The sequence below is a fragment of the Pseudophryne corroboree genome, chromosome 9 (genome assembly GCF_028390025.1).
Source record: "Pseudophryne corroboree isolate aPseCor3 chromosome 9, aPseCor3.hap2, whole genome shotgun sequence".
Lineage (NCBI taxonomy): Eukaryota > Metazoa > Chordata > Amphibia > Anura > Myobatrachidae > Pseudophryne > Pseudophryne corroboree.
This window is the reverse complement of record NC_086452.1, coordinates 64,287,286-64,306,371: the sequence shown is the minus strand read 5'-3', so window position 1 is coordinate 64,306,371 and position 19,086 is coordinate 64,287,286. Positions and strand designations below refer to the sequence as shown.

The 19,086-nt window shown below is 49.4% G+C and overlaps 1 protein-coding gene across 1 annotated transcript in view; it reads right to left on the bottom strand.

The window, feature by feature from the left end:
• Positions 1 to 19,086, bottom strand: part of ERI3 (ERI1 exoribonuclease family member 3) — a 475,972-nt gene that overhangs the window by 419,704 nt on the left and 37,182 nt on the right. The window lies entirely within an intron of this gene.

The following is a 19,086-nucleotide window of genomic DNA, read 5'->3' as shown; positions in this document are numbered from 1 at the left end:
CTCTCTAAGGGCGCTTTTTAACCCACTTTTCTCTAAACGTCCTAGTGGATGCTGGGGACTCCGTCAGGGCCATGGGGATTAGCGGCTCCGCAGGAGACAGGGCACAAAAATAAAGCTTTAGGATCAGGTGGTGTGCACTGGCTCCTCCCCCTATGACCCTCCTCCAAGCCTCAGTTAGGTTTTTGTGCCCGTCTGAGCAGGGTGCAATCTAGGTGGCTCTCTTAAGGAGCTGCTTAGAAAAAGTTTTAGGTTTTTTATTTTCAGTGAGTCCTGCTGGCAACAGGCTCACTGCATCGAGGGACTTAGGGGAGAGAAGTTCAACTCACCTGCGTGCAGGATGGATTGGCTTCTTAGGCTACTGGACACCATTAGCTCCAGAGGGAGTCGGAACACAGGTCTCACCCTGGGGTTCGTCCCGGAGCCGCGCCGCCGACCCCCCTTGCAGATGCTGAAGATTGAAGGTCCAGAAACCGGCGGCAGAAGGCTTTTCAGTCTTCATGAAGGTAGCGCACAGCACTGCAGCTGTGCGCCATTGTTGTCACACACTTCACACCATTAGGTCACGGAGGGTGCAGGGCGCTGCTGGGGGCGCCCTGGGCAGCAATGTATAATACTTTTTATGGCTAAAAAATACATCACATATAGCCCTTGAGGCTATATGGATGTATTTAACCCCTGCCAGATATCTCAAACTCCGGGAGAAAAGCCCGCCGGAATAGGGGGCGGGGCTTATTCTCCTCAGCACACAGCGCCATATTCCTGCTCAGCTCCGCTGTGAGGAAGGCTCCCAGGACTCTCCCCTGCACTGCACTACAGAAACAGGGTAAAACAGAGAGGGGGGGCACTTTTTTTGGCGATATTTTATATATTTAAGCTGCTATAAGGATACAACACTTATATAAGGTTGTTCCCATATATATTATAGCGCTTGGGTGTGTGCTGGCAAACTCTCCCTCTGTCTCCCCAAAGGGCTAGTGGGGTCCTGTCTTCAATAGAGCATTCCCTGTGTGTCTGCTGTGTGTCGGTACGTGTGTGTCGACATGTATGAGGACGATGTTGGTGTGGAGGCAGAGCAATTGCCGATAATGGTGATGTCACCCCCCAGGGAGTCGACACCGGAATGGATGGCTTTGTTTATGGAATTACGTGATAATGTCAGCACATTACAAAAATCAGTTGACGACATGAGACGGCCGGAAAACCAGTTGGTACCTGCCCAGGCGTCTCAGACACCGTCAGGGGCTGTAAAACGCCCTTTACCTCAGTCGGTCGACACAGACCCAGACACGGACACTGAATCTAGTGTCGACGGTGAAGAAACAAACGTATTTTCAAGTAGGGCCACACGTTATATGATCACGGCAATGAAGGAGGCTTTGCATATCTCTGATACTGCAAGTACCACAAAAAGGGGTATTATGTGGGGGGTGAAAAAACTACCTGTAGTTTTTCCTGAATCAGAGGAATTGAATGATGTATGTGATGAAGCGTGGGTTAACCCAGATAGAAAAGTGCTAATTTCAAAAAAGTTATTGGCATTATACCCTTTCCCGCCAGAGGTTAGGGCGCGCTGGGAAACACCCCCTAAGGTGGATAAGGCGCTCACACGCTTATCAAAACAAGTGGCGTTACCGTCTCCTGATACGGCCGCCCTCAAGGATCCAGCTGATAGGAGGCTGGAAACTACCCTAAAAAGTATATACACACATACTGGTGTTATACTGCGACCAGCCAATCGCCTCAGCCTGGATGTGCAGTGCTGGGGTGGTCTGGTCGGATTCCCTGACTGAATATATTGATACCCTGGATAGGGACAGTATTTTACAGACTTTAGAGCAATTAAAGGATGCTTTTCTTTATATGCGAGATGCTCAGAGGGATATTTGCACTCTGGCATCGAGAGTAAGTGCGATGTCCATATCTGCCAGAAGAAGTTTATGGACACGACAGTGGTCAGGTGATGCGGATTCCAAACGGCATATGGAAGTATTGCCGTATAAAGGGGAGGAATTATTTGGCGTCGGTCTATCGGATCTGGTGGCCACGGCAACGGCCGGGAAATCCACCTTTTTACCTCAGACCCCCTCCCAACAGAAAAAGACACCGTCTTTTCAGCCGCTGTCCTTTCGGTCCTATAAGAACAAGCGGGCAAAAGGACAGTCATATCTGCCCCGAGGCAAAGGAAAGGGTAAGAGAGGGCAGCAAGCAGCTCCTTCCCAGGAACAGAAGCCCTCCGCGGGTTCTGCAAAGCCCTCAGCATGACGCTGGGGCTTTACAAGCGGACTCAGAAACGGTGGGGGGTCGACTCAAGAGTTTCAGCGCGCAGTGGGCTTGCTCACAGGTGGACCCTTGGATCCTGCAGATAATATCTCAGGGTTACAGGTTGGAATTCGAGAAGTCTCCCCCTCGCCGTTTCCTAAAGTCTGCTCTGCCAACGTCTCCCTCAGACAGGGCGACTGTATTGGAAGCCATTCACAAGCTGTATTCTCAGCAGGTGATAGTCAAGGTACCCCTCCTACAACAGGGAAAGGGGTATTATTCCACACTATTTGTGGTACCGAAGCCGGACGGCTCGGTAAGACCTATTCTAAATCTGAAATCTTTGAACCTGTACATACAAAAATTCAAGTTCAAGATGGAGTCACTCAGAGCAGTGATAGCGAATCTGGAAGAAGGGGACTTTATGGTGTCCCTGGACATCAAGGATGCTTACCTGCATGTCCCAATTTGCCCTTCACATCAAGGGTACCTCAGGTTCGTGGTGCAAAACTGTCATTATCAGTTTCAGACGCTGCCGTTTGGATTGTCCACGGCACCTCGGGTCTTTACCAAGGTAATGGCCGAAATGATGTTTCTTCTACGAAGAAAAGGCGTATTAATTATCCCTTACTTGGACGATCTCCTGATAAGGGCAAGGTCCAGAGAACAGCTGGAGGACGGAGTAGCACTAACCCAAGTAGTGCTGCAACAACACGGGTGGATTCTGAATTTCCCAAAATCTCAGTTGACCCCGACAACACGTCTGCTGTTCCTGGGAATGATTCTGGACACGGTTCAGAAAAAGGTGTTTCTTCCGGAGGAGAAAGCCAGGGAGTTATCCGAACTTGTCAGGAACCTCCTAAAACCAGGAAAAGTGTCTGTGCATCAATGCACAAGAGTCCTGGGAAAGATGGTGGCTTCTTACGAAGCAATCCCATTCGGCAGATTCCACGCACGAACTTTTCAGTGGGATCTGCTGGACAAATGGTCCGGATCGCACCTGCAGATGCATCAGCGGATAACCTTATCGCCACGGACAAGGGTGTCTCTTCTGTGGTGGTTACAGAGTGCTCATCTGTTAGAAGGCCGCAGATTCGGCATACAGGACTGGGTCCTGGTGACCACGGATGCCAGTCTGAGAGGCTGGGGAGCGGTCACACAGGGAAGAAACTTCCAGGGAGTATGGTCAAGCCTGGAGATGTCTCTTCACATAAATATACTGGAGCTAAGAGCGATTTACAATGCTCTAAGCCTGGCAAAACCCCTGCTTCAGGGTCGGCCGGTGTTGATCCAGTCGGACAACATCACGGCAGTCGCCCACGTAAACAGACAGGGCGGCACAAGAAGCAGGAGAGCAATGGCAGAAGCTGCAAGGATTCTTCGCTGGGCGGAAGATCATGTGATAGCACTGTCAGCAGTGTTCATTCCGGGAGTGGACAACTGGGAAGCAGACTTCCTCAGCAGACACGATCTACACCCGGGAGAGTGGGGACTTCATCCAGAAGTCTTCCACATGATTGTGAACCGTTGGGAAAAACCAAAGGTGGATATGATGGCGTCTCGCCTCAACAAAAAACTGGACAGGTATTGCGCCAGGTCAAGAGACCCTCAGGCAATAGCTGTGGACGCTCTGGTAACACCGTGGGTGTTCCAGTCAGTGTATGTGTTTCCTCCTCTGCCTCTCATACCCAAAGTACTGAGAATTATACGGCAAAGGGGAGTAAGAACGATACTCGTGGCTCCGGATTGGCCAAGAAGAACTTGGTACCCGGAACTTCAGGAGATGCTCACGGAAAATCCGTGGCCTCTACCTCTAAGACGGGACCTGATTCAGCAGGGACCGTGTCTATTCCAAGACTTACCGCGGCTGCGTTTGACGGCGTGGCGGTTGAACGCCGAATTCTAAGGGAAAAAGGCATTCCGGAAGAGGTCATTCCTACACTGGTAAAAGCCAGGAAGGAGGTGACTGCACAACATTATCACCGCATTTGGAGAAAATATGTTGCGTGGTGTGAGGCCAGGAAGGCCCCCACGGAGGAATTTCAATTGGGTCGATTCCTACATTTCCTGCAAACAGGATTGTCTATGGGCCTCAAGTTGGGGTCCATTAAGGTTCAAATTTCGGCCCTGTCGATTTTCTTCCAGAAAGAATTGGCTTCAGTTCCTGAAGTCCAGACTTTTGTAAAAGGAGTACTACATATACAGCCCCCGATTGTGCCCCCAGTGGCTCCGTGGGACCTTAATGTAGTTTTGGATTTTCTCAAATCCCATTGGTTTGAGCCACTCAAATCGGCGGATTTGAAATATCTTACATGGAAAGTAACCATGCTACTGGCCCTGGCTTCAGCCAGGAGAGTGTCAGAATTGGCGGCTTTATCGTATAAAAGCCCATATCTGATTTTCCATTCGGACAGGGCAGAACTGCGGACGCGTCCTCATTTTCTGCCTAAGGTGGTGTCAGCGTTTCACCTGAACCAGCCTATTGTGGTGCCTGCGGCTACTAGCGATTTGGAGGATTCCAAGTTGCTGGACGTTGTCAGGGCATTGAAAATATATATTTCAAGGACGGCTGGAGTCAGAAAATCTGACTCGCTGTTTATACTGTATGCACCCAACAAGCTGGGTGCTCCTGCTTCTAAGCAGACGATTGCTCGTTGGATTTGTAGCACAATTCAACTTGCACATTCTGTGGCAGGCCTGCCACAGCCTAAATCTGTCAAGGCCCATTCCACAAGGAAGGTGGGCTCATCCTGGGCGGCTGCCCGAGGGGTCTCGGCATTACAACTCTGCCGAGCAGCTACGTGGTCGGGGGAGAACACGTTTGTAAAATTCTACAAGTTTGATACCCTGGCTAAAGAGGACCTGGAGTTCTCTCATTCGGTGCTGCAGAGTCATCCGCACTCTCCCGCCCGTTTGGGAGCTTTGGTATAATCCCCATGGTCCTGACGGAGTCCCCAGCATCCACTAGTACGTTTAGAGAAAATAAGATTTTACTTACCGATAAATCTATTTCTCGTAGTCCGTAGTGGATGCTGGGCGCCCATCCCAAGTGCGGATTGTCTGCAATACTTGTACATAGTTATTGTTACAAAAAAATCGGGTTGTTCTTGTTGTGAGCCGTCTGTTCAGAGGCTCCTACGTTGTCATACTGTTAACTGGGTTCAGATCACAAGTTGTACGGTGTGATTGGTGTGGCTGGTTTGAGTCTTACCCGGGATTCAAAATCCTTCCTTATTGTGTACGCTCGTCCGGGCACAGTATCCTAACTGAGGCTTGGAGGAGGGTCATAGGGGGAGGAGCCAGTGCACACCACCTGATCCTAAAGCTTTATTTTTGTGCCCTGTCTCCTGCGGAGCCGCTAATCCCCATGGTCCTGACGGAGTCCCCAGCATCCACTACGGACTACGAGAAATAGATTTATCGGTAAGTAAAATCTTATTTTAATAAGCTCCATATCTTGCTTATTGCCTCCAAAGAATAATGAAATAAAACCCTTATGCAGCTACAAAAATTCACACCCTCCAACCTTCTATCTGCAGTACACTGAGTGCTGCCATGGGTTTCTGCTTTGCATATCTGGACTCCCAACCCTCATGGAAGTCAATTATTATTGTTGTTGTTGTTATTGTTGTTATTATAATTTATATAGCGCCACAAGGGATCCACAGCGCCCAATTACAGAGTACATAAAAAAGCAAAACAAAAAAACTGACTTAAGGTGCACACACGGTGAGATATTGACTATTGGTGTGTACACACGGGGAGATATTTTCTTACGATTTTAACTATATAGTCAAAATCGTAAGAAAAGTTAGTGCAGATCGCAAGGTGAAAGTCACCTTGCGATCCCGTTTCGATGCCGATGCGCGGCCCCGCGCGGACGGCATTGCAATCATAGATAGACTGTGCAGGCAAGTAAATTTTGACTATTTATAGAAGAGATAGTCAAAATTGACACTTAACCAAAATCGCACATAGTCAGTATTATGTGCTTGCGATGCCGACCTAGCCCCTGTTGCATAGTGAGAATCGGGCATAGCCCAAATCTCATTGTGTGTATGGGCCTTATGCCCGATTTTGACTATACGATTTCCCTTGTACTCCCCCAGAGCGCAGAAGCACCAATATTGTCTATACACACGGTGCGATTTTTGCTATGTGCAATTTTGACTATGGCCGTTTTTGACTATACTTACTACTAGATTGTACACAATAAAGTAAAAAATTGATACCAATCCCACAGGTCTGGGACTCCAGGTCGACAACAAAAAGGTCGACACACCTTAGGTCGACATGGACAAAAGGTCGACCGTAAAAAGGTCGACATGGGTTTTTTATGTTTTTTTGGTGTCGTTTTCTTCGTAGAGTGACCGGGAACCCCAATTAGTGCACCGCGCCCCCCCCGCATGGTGCCTTCGCTCCGCTCGGCACAGACTACCGTTCCAATCGTAGTCCACGTGGATCGTTAAGTATGAAAAGGTTCCAAAAAAGAAAAAAAATGTAAAAAAATCATGCGACCTTTTGTCCATGTCGACCTTCTGTCCATGTCGACCTGAGGTGTGTCGACCTTTTTGTTGTTGACCTGGAGTCTGGATACCGATCCCACGGTACTGCTCATCGGTATCGCAAACTATGTGCACATGGTGCGATATGTGCTAACTTTTCTTGCGAAGCAAAAATACATTGCACTGTGTGTATGCATCTTTGCAGTTGAAGACAATATAGGACAAGTACAGCATACATAAACATAGCTGCATCAGCAGACAACACTGACATAAGTATCAGAGCGGAGAAAACCGAGGGATTTGGTGCCATCGAAGGGAGTATAGAGTAGACGATGGTCTAAGAGAAGGAAAGGCACATGAGGGAAGAGGGCCCTGCTCGTGAGAGCTTACAATGGGTCACAGGGGCTAATTCAGACCTGATTGCTAGCAGGCGATTTTTGCACTGCTGCAATCAGATAGTCGCCACCTACAGGGGGAGTGTATTTTAGCTGTGCAAGTGTGCGAACGCATGTGTAGCAGAGCGGTACAAACAGATCTTGTGCAGTCTCTGCGCAGCCCAGGACTTACTCAGCCGCTGCGATCACATCAGCCTGTCCAGGATCAGAATTGATGTCAGGAACCCTCCCTGCAAAAGTATGGACACGCCTGAGTTTTTCCAAACACTCCCAGAAAACGGTCAGTTGCCACCCACAAACGCCTTCTTCCTGTCAATCTCCTTGCGAACACCTGTACGAATGGATCCTTCGCACAAACCCATTGTTGAGCGGCGATCTGCTTTGTACCCAGGGATGGACTGGCCATCTGGCACTTCTGGCAAATGCCAGAAGGGCCGATGGCCACGTGGGCCGGTCAAGCGCTCACTGAGACACGCTGCCGCTCAGTTTGGTGGCAGCGTGTCTCAGCTGTCAGGGGAGGAGAGCGCGCCAGCGCGGCTATGTCTGGCGGCATATAGTGGACTTCAAACCAGCCGCCGGTTCGTGAGCCAATCAGAGCTCGCGGACCGGCAGCCAATCAGGAGCCGCCGCTGCCGGTCCGCGAGCTCTGATTGGCTCACGAACCGGCAGCAGGTTTGAAGTCCGCTACACGCCGCCAGACATAGGCGCGCTCTCAGCTCATGACAGCCCTCAGTCACATCCCAGCCGGAGGAGCAGCAGCGGTAAGCAGCTGCATCACTGCTGTGGGGACAATTGGCTGGCACTGTGGGGGCAATTGTTTACCTGGCACTGTGGGGGCATTTGTATACCTGGCACTGTGGGGGCAATTGGCTGGCATTGTGGGGGCAATTGTTTACCTGGCACTGTGGGGGCAATTGGTTGGCACTGTGGGGGCATTTGTATACCTGGCACTGTGGGGGCATTTGTATACCTGGCACTGTGGGGGCAATTGGCTGGAACTGTGGGGGCATTTGTGGATCTGGCTCTGTGGGGCATTTGTGGATCTGGCTCTGTGGGGGCATTTGTGGATCTGACACTGTGGGGGCATTTGTGGATCTGGCACTGTGGGGGCATTTGTATACCTGGCACTGTGGGGGCATTTGTATACCTGGCACTGTGGGGGCAATTGTGGATCTGGCACTCCACTATTGGGGGCATATGTCTGTGTATCACGTCCCATTTTAATTGGCCACACCATTATTTTTGGTGCGCGGGCCTTCGGCGCGCGCACATAGTACCTCTATGGGGCACTCTGTCTGATTGGTTGCTGCTTAGCCCCGCCGGGAGTGCACACAGACGCTCTCATTCTAGTGAATGGGGCGCGTGCGTGTCCATGCCCCTTTTCTGGAGCGCGCGTGCTTAGTTACAACCTTTATTTTTCCATACCCCCCACTTCAACATTTCCACTTCAACCAATGGTTGTGTGTATTTTAATACAGAATGATGTACACTTGTATGTTGTTATAATATTAATTTATATTTGTAAGAGCATAGACTAAGAAGTAGGAGGAGTCAGAAATAGTAAGGGGAGGAGTCAGATGCTGACACCGAGGTGGGCCTGTGTGCTTCAAAAATGCCAGGGCCTATTTTTGGTCCCAGTCCGGCCCTTGTTGTACCCATTCGAGGCGCCTGCGCATTGCGGTGCATACACATGCGCAGTTTAGACCTGATCTCCCGCTGTACGAAAACGCAGCCTAGCGATCAGGTCTGAATTAGCCGCCAGTTCCTAAACAGCGTCTTCTATTAAAAGTCATTGTTGCTCTGACGTCCTAGTGGATGCTGGGTACTCCGTAAGGACCATGGGGAATAGACGGGCTCCGCAGGAGACTGGGCACTTCTTTAAAGAAAAGATTAGGTACTACATCTGGTGTGCACTGGCTCCTCCCTCTATGCCCCTCCTCCAGACCCCAGTTAGAATCTGTGCCCGGCCAGAGCTGGATGCACTTAGTGGGCTCTCCTGAGTTCACTAAAAAGAAAAGTATTTGTTAGGTTTTTTATTTTCAGTGAGATCTGCTGGCAACAGACTCACTGCTACGAGGGACTGAGGGGAGAGAAGCAAACCTACCTGCTTGCAGCTAGCTTGTGCTTCTTAGGCTACTGGACACCATTAGCTCCAGAGGGATCGAACACAGGGCCTGACCTCGATCGTTCGTTCCCGGAGCCGCGCCGCCGTCCCCCTTGCAGAGCCAGAAGACAGAAGAGAAGCGATGAAATCGGCGGCTGAAGACTTCGGTCTTCAATAAGGTAGCGCACAGCACTGCAGCTGTGCGCCATTGCTCCCACAGCACACCACACGCTCCGGTCACTGGTGGGTGCAGGGCGCTGGGGGGGGGGGGGGCGCCCTGGGCTGCAATTAATATACCTTTTGGCAATAAAAAGCACATAATACAGTGTTTAACACTGTATATGTGCAGAAACCCCCGCCATTAATGATATAAAAAGCGGGAGAAGCCCGCCGTTGAAGGGGCGGGGCTATCTCCCTCAGCACAGCCAGCGCCATTTTCTCTTCACAGCTCCGCTGGAAGGACGCTTCCCAGGCTCTCCCCTGCAGTATACACTACAGAAAGGGTAAAAAAGAGAGGGGGGGCACATAAATTTAGGCGTATATTGTGATATAAGCAGCTATAGGGGGAAAATTCACTTTGTGTATAGTGTCTATCCCTCTGTTATATAGCGCTCTGGTGTGTGCTGGCATACTCTCTCTCTGTCTCCCCAAAGGACTTTGTGGGGTCCTGTCCTCAGTCAGAGCATTCCCTGTGTGTGTGTGTGTGTGTGTGTGTGTGTGTGCGGTTTGTCGGTACGGCTGTGTCGACATGTTTGATGAGGACGCTTACGTGGAGGCGGAGCAGGTGCCGATAAGTGTGATGTCGCCCCCTGCGGGGCCGACACGTGAGTGGATGGATATGTGGAAGGTATTAACCGACAGTGTCAACTCCTTGCATAAAAGGTTCGATGACGCAGCTTTAGGACAGCCGGCATCTCAGCCCGCGCCTGCCCAGGCATCTCAGAGGCCGTCAGGGGCTCAAAAACGCCCGCTACTTCAGATGGCAGACACAGATGTCGACACGGAGTCTGACTCCAGTGTCGACGAGGATGAGACAAATATACAATCCACTAGGGCCATCCGATGCATGATTACGGCAATGAAAAATGTGTTGCACATTTCTGACATTAACCCGGTTACCACAAAAAAGGGTATTATGTTTGGGGAGAAAAAGCAGCCAGTGACTTTTCCCCCATCTGATGAGTTAAATGAATTGTGTGAAGAAGCGTGGGGTTCCCCAGATAAGAAACTAGTAATTTCTAAGCGGTTACTAATGGCGTACCCTTTCCCGCCAACGGATAGGTTACGCTGGGAGACATCCCCTAAGGTGGACAAGGCGCTCACACGCTTATCAAAAAAGGTGGCACTGCCGTCTCAGGATACGGCCGCCTTAAAGGAGCCTGCAGATAGAAAGCATGAGGCTATCCTGAAGTCTGTGTATACACACTCAGGTACTATACTGAGACCTGCTATTGCTTCAGCATGGATGTGTAGTGCTGCAGCAGCGTGGTCTGATTCCCTGTCTGATAACATTGATTCCCTTGACAGGGACACTATATTGCTAACCATAGAGCATATTAAAGACGTAGTCTTATATATGAGAGATGCACAGAGGGACATTTGCCGGCTGGCATCTAGAATTAATGCGATGTCCATTTCTGCCAGGAGAGTATTATGGACTCGGCAGTGGACAGGTGATGCTGATTCTAAAAGGCACATGGAAATTTTGCCTTATAAGGGTGAGGAATTGTTTGGGGACGGTCTTTCGGACCTCGTATCCACAGCAACAGCTGGGAAGTCGACTTTTTTACCTCCGGTTCCCTCACAGCCTAAGAAAGCACCGTATTATCAAGTACAGTCCTTTCGGCCTCAGAAAGGCAAGCGGGTTAGAGGCGCGTCCTTTCTGCCCAGAGGCAGGGGTAGAGGGAAAAAGCTGCACCATACAGCCAGTTCCCAAGAACAAAAATCCTCCCCTGCTTCCACTAAGTCCACCGCATGACGCTGGGGCTCCACATGTGGAGCCAGGTGCGGTGGGGGCCCGTCTCCGGAACTTCAGCGACCAGTGGGTTCGCTCACAGGTGGATCTCTGGGTTCTAAAAGTGGTATCTCAGGGATACAAGCTGGAGTTCGAGACGTCTCCCCCTCGCCGTTACCTCAAATCAGCCTTGCCAGCTACTCCCCAGGACAGGGAGGTAGTACTGGCGGCAATTCACAAGCTGTACCTCCAGCAGGTGATAATCAAAGTTCCCCTCCTTCAACAGGGACGGGGTTACTATTCCACAATGTTTGTGGTACCGAAACCAGACGGTTCGGTGAGACCCATTCTAAATTTGAAATCCTTGAACACTAATATAAGGAAGTTCAAGTTCAAAATGGAATCGCTCAGGGCGGTTATTGCAAGCCTGGAAGAGGGGGATTACATGGTATCACTGGACATCAAGGATGCTTACCTACATGTCCCCATTTACCCACCTCACCAGGTGTACCTCCGTTTTGTGGTACAGGACTCCCATTACCAATTCCAGACGTTGCCGTTTGGTCTGTCCACGGCACCGAGGGTATTTACCAAAGTAATGGCCGAAATGATGATACTCCTTCGAAAGAAGGGAGTTATAATTATCCCGTACTTGGACGATCTCCTTATAAAGGCGAGGTCCAGGGAGCAGTTGTTGGTCGGAGTAGCACTATCTCAGGAAGTGCTACAACAGCACGGCTGGATTCTGAATATCCCGAGGTCGCAGCTGGTTCCTACGACGCGTCTGCTGTTCCTGGGTATGATTCTGGACACAGAACAGAAGAAGGTGTTTCTCCCGGAGGAGAAGGCCAAGGAGTTGTCATCTCTGGTCAGAGACCTCCTAAAACCAAAACAGGTGTCGGTGCATCACTGCACGCGAGTCCTGGGAAAGATGGTAGCTTCTTACGAGGCAATTCCATTCGGCAGGTTCCATGCACGGATCTTTCAGTGGGATCTGTTAGACAAGTGGTCCGGATCGCATCTTCAGATGCATCGGCTGATCACCCTGTCCCCGAGGACCAGGGTGTCTCTGCTGTGGTGGCTGCAGAGTGCTCATCTTCTCGAGGGCCGCAGATTCGGCATACAGGACTGGGTCCTGGTGACCACGGATGCAAGCCTCCGAGGTTGGGGGGCAGTCACTCAGGGAAGAAACTTCCAAGGACAATGGTCGAGTCAGGAAGCTTCCCTACACATAAATATTCTGGAACTAAGGGCTATTTACAATGCCCTAAGTCAGGCAAAACCCCTGCTTCAAAACCAGCCGGTGCTGATTCAGTCAGACAACATCACGGCGGTCGCCCATGTAAACCGACAGGGCGGCACAAGAAGCAGGATGGCGATGGCAGAAGCCACAAGGATTCTCCGATGGGCGGAAAATCACGTGATAGCACGGTCAGCAGTGTTCATTCCGGGAGTGGACAACTGGGAAGCAGACTTCCTCAGCAGGCACGACCTCCACCCGGGAGAGTGGGGACTTCATCCAGAAGTCTTCCAGCTGATTGTAAATCGTTGGGAAAGGCCACAGGTGGACATGACGGCGTCCCGCCTCAACAAAAAGCTAAAAAGATATTGCGCAAGGTCAAGGGACCCTCAGGGGATAGCTGTGGACGCTCTAGTGACACCGTGGGTGTACTAGTCGGTTTATGTGTTCCCTCCTCTTCCTCTCATACCAAAGGTACTGAGGATAATAAGAAAGAGAGGAGTAAGAACTATACTCATCGTTCCGGATTGGCCAAGAAGGACTTGGTACCCGGAACTACAAGAAATGATCTCAGAGGACCCTTGGCCTCTGCCGCTCTGACAGGACCTGCTACAGCAGGGGCCCTGTCTGTTCCAAGACTTACCGCGGCTGCGTTTGACGGCATGGCGGTTGAACGCCGGATCCTGATGGAAAAGGGCATTCCGGTTGAAGTCATTCCTACGCTGATAAAAGCTAGGAAGGATGTGACAGCAAAACATTATCACCGCATATGGCGAAAATATGTTGCTTGGTGTGAGGCTATGAAGGCCCCAACAGAAGAATTTCAGCTGGGTCGATTTCTGCACTTCCTACAGTCAGGAGTGTCTATGGGCCTAAAATTGGGAACCATTAAAGTCCAGATTTCGGCCCTGTCTATTTTCTTTCATAAAGAACTGGCTTCACTGCCTGAAGTTCAGACGTTTGTTAAGGGAGTGCTGCATATTCAGCCCCCTTTTGTGCCTCCAGTGGCACCTTGGGATCTCAACGTTGTGTTGGATTTCCTAAAATCACATTGGTTTGAGCCACTTCAGACAGTGGAGTTGAAATATCTCACGTGGAAAGTGGTCATGCTTTTGGCCTTGGCTTCGGCTAGGCGTGTGTCAGAATTGGCGGCTTTGTCATGTAAGAGCCCCTATCTGATCTTCCATATGGACAGGGCAGAATTGAGGAGTCGTCCCCAATTTCTCCCTAAGGTGGTATCAGCGTTTCATTTGAACCAACCTATTGTGGTGCCTGCGGCTACTCGGGACTTGGAGGCTTCCAAGTTGCTGGATGTAGTCCGGGCCCTGAAAATCTATGTTTCCAGGACGGCTAGAGTCAGAAGAACTGACTCGCTGTTTATCCTGCATGCACCCAACAAGCTGGGTGCTCCTGCTTCTAAGCAGACTATTGCTCGCTGGATCTGTTGCACGATTCAACTTGCACATTCTGCGGCTGGACTGCCGCATCCTAAATCAGTCAAAGCCCATTCCACGAGGAAGGTGGGCTCTTCTTGTGCGGCTGCCCGAGGGGTCTCGGCTTTACAACTTTGTGTCAGGTCCGGGTGTTTTTGTGAATCCGTTAACCCGGAACCAACCACAGGTGTAGGTGCTGGGCTATGAAGAAAGCAGGGAGGACGAAGAAAGTTCCGATTCATATATTTATTCAAAATAACAATTCAGTAAAGAGTTAACTGACAAGTTGTTAATCATCATATTATACTGAAGTATTGCAGGAATAATATGCAAGAGAAAACTCAAAAATACATAAAAGAAATGTTCATGGAAACATATGCAAAACAAGCTGATGAATAAATGTTGGATTGTCCAAATATAAACGAGCTTTGATGCTGAACTGCAGAATATGATTAACTGGATAATGCAGACATGAAGAGATAACTGTAAGGATTTGCAATGGAGTTTTGAGAGTTAACTGAGAGACTGTGAAGAATTATCCTTGTTATGACAACATAGCAAATATAAACAAGCTTTGATGCTGAACTGCAGAATGTTATTAACTGGATAATGCAGACATGAAGAGATAACTGTAAGGATTTGCAATGGAGTTTTGAGAGTTAACTGAGAGACTGAAGAATTATCCTTGTTATGACAACATAGCAAATATAAACAAGCTTTGATGCTGAACTGCAGATTGTGTTTAACTGGTTAATGCAGACATGGAGAATTAACTGTAAGAATTGGCAATGAAGCTTTGAGAGTTAACTGAGAGACTGTGATGAATTATCCTTGTAATGACAACATAGCAAATAAAAGTACTGAATTGGGTTACTTGCGGGTTCCGGAGATCACTGTGAAACTGTAGTAGAAGACAAGGCGATGAATGGGTTAAATGCAGAGTTGAACAAACGAACAGCTGAGAGAAACAGAATCCTCCAGACTTTGAATGATAGGCAGACTGACAAGGTAACCTCATGCAGGACACTGGGAATCCAACTATTTCCAATAGGAGTGCAATTAACTGACAGCACAGCAGAGAGCCGGTGGATCTTTCAGCAGTGAAGGCTGCAGACGGACCTCTGGGAACGGAGGCGATATCTGGACCACGGGAATCACACAGGAATGCACGGAGAGAGCTCAGAGCTAGAGCACAGCTTTGATACAACAAAGCACTGGCCCAGAGTAACATAATCCCAGCCTACTTAAAGGCAGCACAAGCACGGGATTGGCTTACACCTGCCCACAGGTGTTTTCACAAGTGCTCTGTATTAGCTATTTGGTCTCCAACATGGCCACCTCCTATACAGCAGACACACCGCAGTGCCTTAGGCCATTTGGTCCCCGCACTTACAGTTCCCAGACTCTGCATTACCTGTGCCATTGATCACGCCGTGTCCCCACACGGGCGCACAGCACCGCGAGCAACCGCACTGGCAACGGATGAACCCCAGAACCCGCAGAGGTAAGAGACCGGTTCGTGACACTTTGCCGAGCTGCTACCTGGTCGGGATCAAACACGTTTGCAAAATTCTACAAGTTTGATACCCTGGCTGAGGAGGACCTTGAGTTTGCTCATTCGGTGCTGCAGAGTCATCCGCACTCTCCCGCCCGTTTGGGAGCTTTGGTATAATCCCCATGGTCCTTACGGAGTACCCAGCATCCACTAGGATGTCAGAGAAAATAAGATTTTACTCACCGGTAAATCTATTTCTCGTAGTCCGTAGTGGATGCTGGGAGCCCGTCCCAAGTGCGGAATTCTGCAATACTTGTATATAGTTATTGCTTAACTATAGGGTTTTTTGTTCTGAGCCATCAGTTTAATGAGGCTCAGTTGTTGTTCATACTGTTAACTGGGTATAGTTATCACGAGTTGTACGGTGTGATTGGTGTGGCTGGTATGAGTCTTACCCTGGATTCCAAATCCTTTCCTTGTAATGTCAGCTCTTCCAGGCACAGTTTCCCTAACTGAGGTCTGGAGGAGGGGCATAGAGGGAGGAGCCAGTGCACACCAGATGTAGTACCTAATCTTTTCTTTAAAGAAGTGCCCAGTCTCCTGCGGAGCCCGTCTATTCCCCATGGTCCTTACGGAGTACCCAGCATCCACTACGGACTACGAGAAATAGATTTACCGGTGAGTAAAATCTTATTTTTTTCTATTTGTTTTTTTTATTTATGTACTTTTAAGGGGTGTACACACAGAGCGATGTTCAGCTCATTTCTGAGCAATCTGACTAGATTGCTTAGAAATTAGGTGAACATCGCTCCGTGTGTAGGGGTGCCGGCGACAGCGATGTGCGGTCCTGATGTTCTAGACTGCTCAGCACACATCTCTGGGGAAAGCTCCGCGTCAGTACGGCCCTTTAGGTGCTGCAGAATCTTTTGTGGCACAACATAAACAATAATAATGCCAAATGCAGATGGATTATCACAAGGCTGGGATCAGTAGCGGATCTTGCCACGGGCAAGCAGGACTTTTGCCCGGGGCGCCGCCTCCCGGAGGGCGCCATCCGGAGGGCGCCGCACCAGGGCAAGATCCGCTGCTGCTGTGCCCACCGCTGCCGCTGGCCGCTGCGTACGCGTCTAGTTTCCCTTCGTGGAGAGGTCCTTTACTGTGCGGTGCGCGATGACATCATCGCGCACCGCACATTTCAGCGCTACAGTAGTCTGTACAGGGGGCGTAAATGACCACGCCCCCTGTATGAAGCCACGCCCCCCTATTGGCGCCCGGGGCACACAGAGCCCCAGAACCGGCCCTGGCTGAGATGGACAGAACAGGAGAGCCACATTGTTATAGCTCCCTCCAAAAGCCCCCACCTTTGGAATTTTTTGATCAGATAGCTTGGAAATCATACCAGAACGATCTGATTCTGAACATTGGAATAATGAGGCAGGTATTGTTGCCTGAGATGACGCCACCAGCCAAGTGAACGCTGTACCTGATAAGGAGAGGAATAGGAAAGGAAGATTAACTAAAACAGTTACTTTAAGGACAAGATTTTTGAAGACCCAATCAATAACCCCGAAAGAGACCTTTACACCCCTAGGGGTGGCAATTTGGGATAATGGGAGATTGAGAGGATCTGAGGTTGGTGGTGTCTTCATTCCAGAGATACTTGGGGCCTGATTCTGAGAAGGATCTGTGGGTCTAATTCAGACCTGATTGCTGCTGTGTGAAATCGCACAGCGGCTGATTTTCTAATGACTGTGTATGCACCGCAGTGCGCAGGCACGAGCCCAAACAGCGAAAGAATGGGGCAAAAATTTTGATCGCTAGGCGTACGCAAGGTGATTGACAGCAAGCGGACGTTTGGGGGTGGTGACTGGCAGCTTTCTGGGAGTTTCAGGAAAAACGCAGGCGTTCCCAAGCGTTTTCTGGGAGGGTGTGTGACGTCAGCTCCGGCCCCGATCAGCCTGATTGTATCACACTGTAGGAGTAAGTCCTGGGCTACGCGCAGACTGCACAGACTGGAAAAATCATTACATGGTGAGTGAGTTGCGAACGGATTTGCAGATGTCCGCTGTCTGGCTAAGTTTTTGCACGGCGTACGCATGCATTTGCACACTTGCACGTGGCGGGTTTTCACTCTTAATGGGCGGCGACTATCTGATCACAGCCCTCTGCAAATTTGCAGAGGAGCGAACAGGTCTGAATTAGGCCCTATGTGCATGAGCATTAAGGTGGTCATTCCGAGTTGATCGCTAGCTGCTTTCGTTCGCAGCGCAGCGATCAGGCAAAAAAATGGCAGTTCTGCGCATGCGTATGCGGCGCAATGCGCATGCGCGTCGTACTCTTACAACGAACGATGTAGTTTCACACAAGGTCTAGCAAAGCTTTTCAGTCGCAATGCTGACCGCAGAGTGATTGACAGGAAGTGGGTGTTTCTGGGTGTCAACTGACCGTTTTCAGGGAGTGAGTGAAAAAACGCAGGCGTGACTGGTGAAATGCAGGGCGTGTTCGTGACGTCAAAACAGGAACTAAATAGTCTGCAGTGATCGCAAGCGCTGAGTAGGTCTGGAGCTACTCTGAAGCTGCACAAAATTATTTTGTAGCCGCTCTGCGATCCTTTCGTTCGCACTTCTGCTAAGCTAAGATACACTCCCAGAGGGCGGCGGCTTAGCGTTCGCACGGCTGCTAAAAACTGCTAGCGAGCGAACAACTCGGAATGAGGGCCTAAAAGCGAGTTTTAGCACACAGCATATGCTCAGCTGTATTCAGTCTTTCCGTGAAACTGGGCATTTTAGGGCACCTATAATACAAGCACACGGAACCACCCTGAATTGGCTGAGTGTCATGGTCGTGTATAAAAAAACTCTGTGTAATTCGTGCATATGGGACAGAGAATCTTGTTTATCACGGATCTCTTGCAACTGGTAAAACAGGGCTCTCAGCGCTATTTACACTTCATATATATTGAATAAATAGATCTCTAGATAGCCATAATAACATAGGAATGTTTTCAAATAAAATAAAAGCATTAAGGGTAAACGTATTCTGTGAATACCAAGAAAACTGCTTACAAAGTGCTAGTCCACAGACATGCTTTATTTTACTGCCTGTTACGGCTGCATCATTGTAGTTGGTGACATTAGACTACTAGGCAGTTACTCTACTGTAACATAGTAACATAGTTTCTAAGGTTGAAAAATGACAATTTGTCCATCAAATTCAACCTATTAGTGCTCTCCTACACTGTAATATTTTTAAAGGTGCATACACACGAAGAGATTTTGACTATGAGAGATTTTGACTGAGCGATTTCCCTTGAACTAACAGTAGGAGATTTTGACTAACTTTTCCAGCGATTTTAGCTAACTCATTTAAGCAAGGGGATGCTTTTTCTTTTCCAGCGACCTAGCCAAAATTGACTTGCCTGCACAGTCTATTTTTAGCAGCGATAGCGACCTGGCGGTGATGCGCATCGCTATTGCTGGATATGTACACACAGAGCGATATGCACTAACTTTCTGAGCGATTTTGACTATATAGTCAAAATCGCTCAGTTATGTAAATTTTTCTCTTACGTCCTACTGGATACTAGGGTCTTGTACTTTAGTACCATGGGGTATAGATCAGGTCCACTGGAGCCTGGCACTTTAATACTTTTAGTGTGTGTATGTGTGTGTTGGCTCCTCCCCTCTATGCCCCTCCTACCA